The 8101-nt window shown below is 30.0% G+C and overlaps 1 protein-coding gene across 1 annotated transcript in view; it reads left to right on the top strand.

Annotated features, from left to right (window-relative positions):
- The first annotated feature begins 336 nt into the window (after positions 1 to 336).
- The window catches only part of LOC111034411, a 196596-nt gene continuing 188831 nt past the window's right edge, over positions 337 to 8101 (top strand). The window contains exon 1 of the mRNA XM_022315633.1: positions 337 to 691. The gene's annotated coding sequence lies outside the window, so the exon portion shown is untranslated. The remainder of the gene's footprint in view (positions 692 to 8101) is intronic.

Below are 8101 nucleotides of genomic sequence, written 5' to 3'. Positions count from 1 at the left end.
TTTTAAACCATAGCTCTATCCAGTGTATATGATCTAAGGATCTAAGGGTGATTGTGTCATTCTGATAACAAGAAACCCAAGAAACCAGTTACCACTATTTACCATTGTGTTTACAACTTTACCATGCAAATGATAGATTATTTAATTTTGAGACATCAATCGCGGATAAATTTTTACCAGAAATCACGATTCACGGTTCACGGAGCAGTGTAAAGTCGCGAAGTCGCCTTTATCCGTGGGAAAGCGCAGAGCGTCGCGTGCGCTCGGCACGCCACCTGTAACCAGTGGCGGCCGCGGCGGTGGCGTCGGCGACGACTTCGAACTCGGCCGAAAGCTCCGGCGCGAGCAGTCCGTCTAACGTGGTCGTGGAGTTCGGTCGGCGTCCGTCACCAGTCTCGAACAAAGGTACTCGACATTCGTAGGTACGCCGTATTTTGTTTTAATATATTTTACTACAAGCGATTTACGATTTAACATAATATATCGATACATCGTTATATACCATCATCTCCGCCGTGGTCGTGTCGTGAATTAAAATTAAAATTTTACTGTGCGCGGTATTTAACCGTAATAATCGGAAAACACTCGCCCGGCGTGAAACCAATTGCAGCAGTCGTCATATTTTTTTCGGCACGCGGATGACGTCTCGTCGTCAAACCCATCGTCAGACTTCCTGACACTGTTTCGCAAGGTAAGGTACCCTTCTAATATCAGTTATATATTATATTACCTATATATTATGCACGCTTATTATTGTTATTATAATTGGGGGCGTTGTTTTGGATTTTTTTTGTGAAGTGCAAAAAATAAGTCAACTATAATGATAGTAGTCCGCAATAGATTTAAGTACTCAGGGACTTAAAAATTATCATTAAACATAACCACAATCTAATAATTTTCCTTTAATGTAAAATGAAATCGAGTCCCTGAGTACAATTTTGGTACATACTACATGATGCATACCTAATGCATAAAAATTATTAATATTTTTTCAATTAAAAATGTTTAAACAAAAGTGAATTTAGAAGATAATGTTTAAGATTGTTAACATTTAAGTACTTGAAATGTTCAGTAAATATCTTCATATAGCAGGAGAATTGAAATTAAAAAAAATGTACCCCTTTTATCCTATCTTTTATCATTAAAAATGTCTGAAATTGTCACTAGTGGAAAATGTGTCTTAACAATTTTAATAAAAAAATCTGTAAATACAAAGCGCATATAACTATATAAGGGATGCAAATGTACACCGTTGAGTTCCACAGATGTGTCTTTGATTATAATAATATTATCATCGCTATTGTACTTACAAATTGTCTCGGAGAATATTTATTAATTTTTTTGTTTCGGGTTAATGGTAGATGGTATTTTAATGTCAGTGCTCAAGCAAATTATGTATTATGTGCTATCATAGTGAAAAATTGTTGTTCCCAAGAGTTGAACCAATTTAGTCTTAAAAGTTGAAATCCTATTTTATTAAATATAACATTTTTAATTTATGATTTTTAAAATTTTTTGCGAGTTAAGCTCTTGGGCACAATATATGCACATCGTTGGTACATAATATCATAATGCGGTTGACTCTCGGGCTCGAGGGGATTATTCGACGCGAAAAAATGTAGAGACACGCGATGCTGCCGTCTCCGAAATACCTACACGTGATTTATTATATACTTTACCACTATTGACAATGATGTTATGGGTTCTTGTGGTATGTGTTATTTGTACTCGTCATTTGAACCAGATGAACCTATGTACCTAATAATTTCAACAAAATAAGTATGGAATATTGAAATACATTTTGATTATGAAATACAATATTGATGAAATCATATAGCATATCTATCTACCCCTAGCCCACTTAGGTTTTGAACTGTTTTTTAAATATATTCTATAGAAGATTTTGTTTAATATTACGTGTTTTTAGTACAACGCTTGAATAAGCATTAACTAGTTGTAGATAACTGCTGTTCGAATGTAGCCCATATATAGGATAAAGATCATTGTACTATTGCAGAAGATAATGTATACTGCATATAGTGCATGGGATACCAGTACCAAGATAGACGTGGGGTGTATATATTCAGACCCATTGCCTAGTACAGCCTTGTACAGAATATACAACAAACAGTATTGGGTTTAATAATCTAAAAAAAAATTGCTTATGTTATAAAGATGAAAAAATAACATTATTTTTACAACTGTATCATAACAAATATATTATAATACAGGGTGATCGTGATGAATGGTTGAATAGTATGGAGTACGACTGATCTGTGATATAAAATCAAATTTATTTCCATAATATTGTATGAGATTCTTTAGAAACAAAATTAAGTTAGCAATAAAAATGTTTGAGTGTTTTACTATAAAAAAACTGACTTTAATACAATATGTATCGTGTAATCGCCATGAGCTGTTCCCAACAACGATTTTCGATGGATATAGAATTGCAGTGTTCATTACGAGTAGGTACCTACTGAAAACTATCTGTAAAAGTAAATTTTTCATCTTAGATGAGTTTTTAGATAGGTATCTAACTTGCCATTGTATTTATCTTCTCCGTACTTCTTTATCTTTCAATAAAGTCTCAGCACTGACAACGAGCCGAATTCTATAATACGTTGTAAATATCAAGTTTTGTCTTTCGTGACTCATAATTTTACAATTTAAGATACTAAATGTGTATATGATTTCCTGATAATAATTATTATATTTGATACATTCTATCTGTTAATTAAATGATATTGTAGTGTTGCTGTACTATCCAAACACTATACATACATATATATATATAAGTGTTTTTCAAATATCATAATATATTATATATTTCTAAATAAACTTTTTTAAATTCGTCGTTACTTCGTCCGACGTTGTGTACACATTTTACATGTTCCATCTGTGTAGTTTTGAAGAAAACCACATCGGTTGTGGAGATATAGCGGTATTAAATCCATTGGTACCGGCTGGGTAGGTCGTATAGGTACTTAAAAATTCACGCACTCACCATGAAAGTTAGCCAAAATGTAAAAACGATAATAATATTGAATTGGCGTATTTACATATGTATGGGGCGTTTAGTAAGTCTAGCAAAGGGAATACTAACGATAGTACAACAGGTTATTTCTACACTGAAAATAAGGTTACGAGTATAGAATAATATGAAACTTTTCTCGTACACCGTAAACATATTTGAGTATTCGACCTATTTAGATTTGTGATTAATGAATAATAATTAGAGCTGTGAATTTAATGCACTAAAGAACCTTAAAAAACGCATTAAAAATGTCAACAAATACAATAAAAATGCACTTAAAATTCAAAAAATGCAATATAAAATTCTAAAAATTATAGTATAAAATTCATTTAAAATGGTTTTTAATTTAGTTTTTATATTTATATTAATATTAGGTACAGGATATTGTACGTTAGTACATTATTTGCATAAAAAAGTGTTTATTTAATAAAAAAAAATAGTAAAAATGTTGATTGAATTTGAATTTTCTATACTTAATGCTATTCACCTGAAACATTTTTTAAAAATTTTAAAAATAAATAACTTACAAATAACTTATGTAGTCATCTGGCAATTGCTTCATTTTATCGATGTATATACAGCTTGTGTACAAAAACCAAGTTTTTTTTTCAAACATTTTTTCCGTCAAATTACAGAATTTGATTAAAAATACTGGAAAATGAACTAAAAAAGGAAAATATGACCTAAAAATGCAAAAAAATTCAAAATAAAAGTCGCATAAATGGATTCGTAGTTACATAATTCAAATTACGTACTTACAAAGCTACGTTTCACAATGACCAAAAAAAAAAATGCACTTTCCTACAAATTCACAGCCCTAATAATAGTATTATTATGATCGGTTTAAAATTTTACCTGTGCATACATTTAGTATAATATAATGTAAATCACAAACAGATCGAGTTTCGAAATAAAAAAAAAAATTAACAATAATAATACATTAAAAATATATTTTATTCTACAATAAAGTGCTTTTAAAAAATTACCATTATTTTTAAAAAGTTGTGGGAAAATAATAAATTATTTACGGCGAATTATTAGACTTTTTTCTCGGTTTTTATTGTTGTTTACATCTGTCTGTTTCTAAAACGCAACACTCAAAATAAAGTAGTGATGAATAGAATCTTAAAAAATAAGAATTCTGTTCTAAATTGTCTTTACTAATGAAAACACCTTCAGGCTTCGGTGCAAATTTTAAGACCATATTTTATTGTTACTTACCGCGACGGAGCATACGAATTTAGTTAATTTTAAGATCTAATAAAGAACACCGTAACTTAACTTACAAGTATATTATAGTATTATACTTAAAGTATATATATTAAGTATTTAAGTACAATATTATGTTTTGGAGCGCAACACAACCCTGACAAAAAGTTTTTTTTAAATAAACTATTTAATACCATTATAATATTTTAAAACATAATATACATAATGATAATATACAATTGTATGTTTCATCAAATTTTTTAATAGTTTTTCTGTACAACCTTTATGCCTATATTTTTTTATATAAAATAAATATTTATTAAATATAAGATATTTCAACAACAGACTGGCGAGTACAAAACTCAACTATTATGTACCTAGTCTACACTATATAATATGTTTATAATCGTTGTATAATTGTCTAAGCTGTTTACTTTGAACGCCTTATTCTTCCACCTTACTCGTTTAAGTATAAGCAAAGTTAAAATAGGTACATATAAAAAAAAATTTTTTTTTATGAAATATATTAAATAAATTATTAAAATTTACTCACTGTTTATATTGTTTAATTACGAGATTCAAACAAATTACTTTTCATTATTCATTAAAGTTTATAACGATTAAATGGTATTAACGATTTTAAATTGAATATAATAAATAATTCTGAGTAAAAAAATCAATCGTTACGCCTAAGGGTGTTCTGGAGTACCGAGATATAAAATAAACGTCTGTTTATATTTTTTTGAGATTGAAAATAGTCATAATAGCGTTAAATTTTATTTACGTAAAATCATCTCTCGAGTCCTAGTTAGAAAGGAAAATAAGGAAAAAGATAACTATACAAATGTTAATAACCGTTTCGGGCAACGGCTCGTAGCATTTTTTTCAACGTCTGTTCGCTTGTTTATATTTCAAATAATATACATTATTTGATGTAGTATAAAATAATACAATTTCATAGGCCCCGAAACGCATATTCAACTTAACATTAAATGGTTATAACGGGAGAGATGAAAAATAAAATAAGAAAAAATCTTAAAAATAATATTCAGTTGTTTATTATTACTATATTCTAAAATTTCTTTGAGCTATCAAAATACTCTGTGTTTGGATTTTACCAAAATCGTGCAATATATATTTCTGTCATAACTGGCGAATTCATCGTCGTATTTCAAGTTAAATACAACGGTTATCTGCAACTAAGAGTACTCTAAAACGATTATAGAAATTATATATATATTATTTGGATGTAGCCCCCGTATTACCACCGAGACCGTCCTCCTGCCCTCAGTGTCACTTCCATCCTACCTATACGAATCTAATCATACTGTCACTCAATCGTAGTGTAAAATAATATTATTCTGTCGTAAGGTAATTAAAAAAAACTTTTATTTCTAAATATGTAAATAGTTGTACGCACAACACTGTAGTTGAAATTAATTAGATAAAAAAAAACAAATGGTAAAAGAATTAAATTTAATAAATAGGTATAGATATATATTTATATTATAGATGATTATATTTTCATATATGTACCTTATGTATGTATTTAATATTATAGACTACGCGTTATTATATAGTGTACTATGCGCGAGGCGGCTTTGTGAATAAAACTGTTTATCCTCAAACATCATAATAATATCAAGTTTAATGTGAAAAAGATTTGTTGAGCTTTTTTTGTGGGGGAGGGGGTGGCGAGTGATAGGAGTAAAAAATACAAGTGTACACACACCCTTTCAATCCAATGGCGATGTATAACATTTATGTGTATACCTATCCGCGTATAATACGTGATGTGCTCAATATGTGTTACGTAATACGATATTGTGTATATTACATTGGATTATACATTAAAACACAATATTAAATTATTATTATATGTGACCTGTGAGCGATGAAACTGAAAAAAATACGACAGGTACTGCTCAGAAATCTGATGTTTTTCGATTTTTGAATCGAATAAGACTTAATTCATCCGTAGTTAAATTCGATACGCGTTGTTGGCTTATGAAACACAATATAGTTCTGAAACGAAGAGTAGAAGTGAAACAAATACACCCATATATATGTATATATAATATCCATTTCAGGTGCGTGGGTAAGAGTGCGTACACAATATTATCATATTTCGATCTCGGGAAAATATCAAAAGGGCTTTTGTTCAAGGAAGAAAATATGTATCACTGTAAATCAAGTACCTATACCTATAAACTTAAAAACAAACGGTCTTTGTTTTTCCATAATTAAATCTTAAACATTCCCTGGCGCATACCTACCGTATTTATTTAGAATTTTAAATATTTAATTTTTTATTGAATGCCGGCATAGGTACCTATTACCCGTGAGTAGTGTGCAGATTATTGTTTTTTCCCCTCGTTCAAAATTACGGATGTCATTAAAATTCAAATAATATTACTGTATATCATCGTGGACAATAATAAAATAAAGGTACATAATACAAGACGCTCAAATTTATACGAGAGATAGACATCAAAAATGCACCTATATAATTTAATATTATTTACAATAAACACGATTTTTACTGTAATTTTAAAAATCAAACAAACAATCGTTCGATTATCACAGCAATCATAGTAATACATTTCTAGGTGAAAATATTATAATGTTCGACGTAATATCATACACATAACGTACCTATAAAATGAGTAACTGCAAGTTAAAAATATGTCAAATATCAATGAAATGTCCACGAAAACTTGATACGATCTCCAGAAGAATGTTTATAACATTGGCTTAATAATATCGTCGACACTATATCGTACAGTCAATTAAACTGTTTTGAAAATCCACCATTATTATAAAACAACAGCGAAAACGACGGGTTTCTAACTATGTCGATATATAGACATGACTCCTCGGAGATAAATTTAAATCGCACGACTCCGGCAATTAATACCTATCTATATCATATATTATTGTATTCGTATGTCTTATGTTAGGCGTATCGAAAATATACTATACTGGAGCAGAGCTCACGAAAGGATTATAGAGCTCATAAATAATTTTAAGTGGTAATTATCGTAAACAAAATAATACACACCGCCGTAAAATTATTATAACATCCTCGTACTTATACTGTTCCGACGTAGACACATGCATTATATTTACGCGTAGTATATAGTCAGGATCAGCAATATACTTAGTTAGGACTTGGGTATTATATTATAAGATCTGAGGCTCACTACATTTTGCCCAAGTCTGTACAAACGCAATATGTGCACTGCCTTGATGTCTAAAAAAAAATAATTGAAATACACCCACCCCATTTAAAAAAATACTGCGTACCCATTATGCTGCAGTTGTAGAACTGGGTGTGGGTGACGATATTGTGGACGGGACATATCAAAAGGTCAAACTTTTTTTTCTTCATAATTTTGCACAACATTAAACAATCCATCAAACTTGATAAGACAAAATAAATTTAATGAAAATTATGTAACTACGTGTTTATAACTTTTGATGGAATCTGTAAAAAATGGCACATCACGGTGCATACACTTTGACTTCTGGATAGCCTCCAATGCTCGTGTGTATATTATTATTTGTTTGTTTTCTTTTAAGTAAACGTTTTATTGATTGAAATTTATTATCACTTGTTCTGTTTTTTTTCTTCTGCCCGCGTCAACCTACGACAAATGGTTTTTATTCGCTTTTTCTCACCATCAATCAAACAGCACATAGCCAGCTGCTCTCGTAGTCTCATCAGTCGAAGTTACGTTGTATCTGGAAATCATTACTCATTGGATTATTATATTAGTCAGATTTCCCGCTGGCCGTGAATCACTATATATTTGAAAACGATCTAGTATGAATATTATAAATTGTCCACCAGCT

Source organism: Myzus persicae, unplaced genomic scaffold (genome assembly GCF_001856785.1).
Source record: "Myzus persicae strain clone G006 unplaced genomic scaffold, MPER_G0061.0, whole genome shotgun sequence".
Lineage (NCBI taxonomy): Eukaryota > Metazoa > Arthropoda > Insecta > Hemiptera > Aphididae > Myzus > Myzus persicae.
Note: the sequence above shows the minus strand (reverse complement) of the source record. Positions and strands in the feature narration are given on the sequence as shown.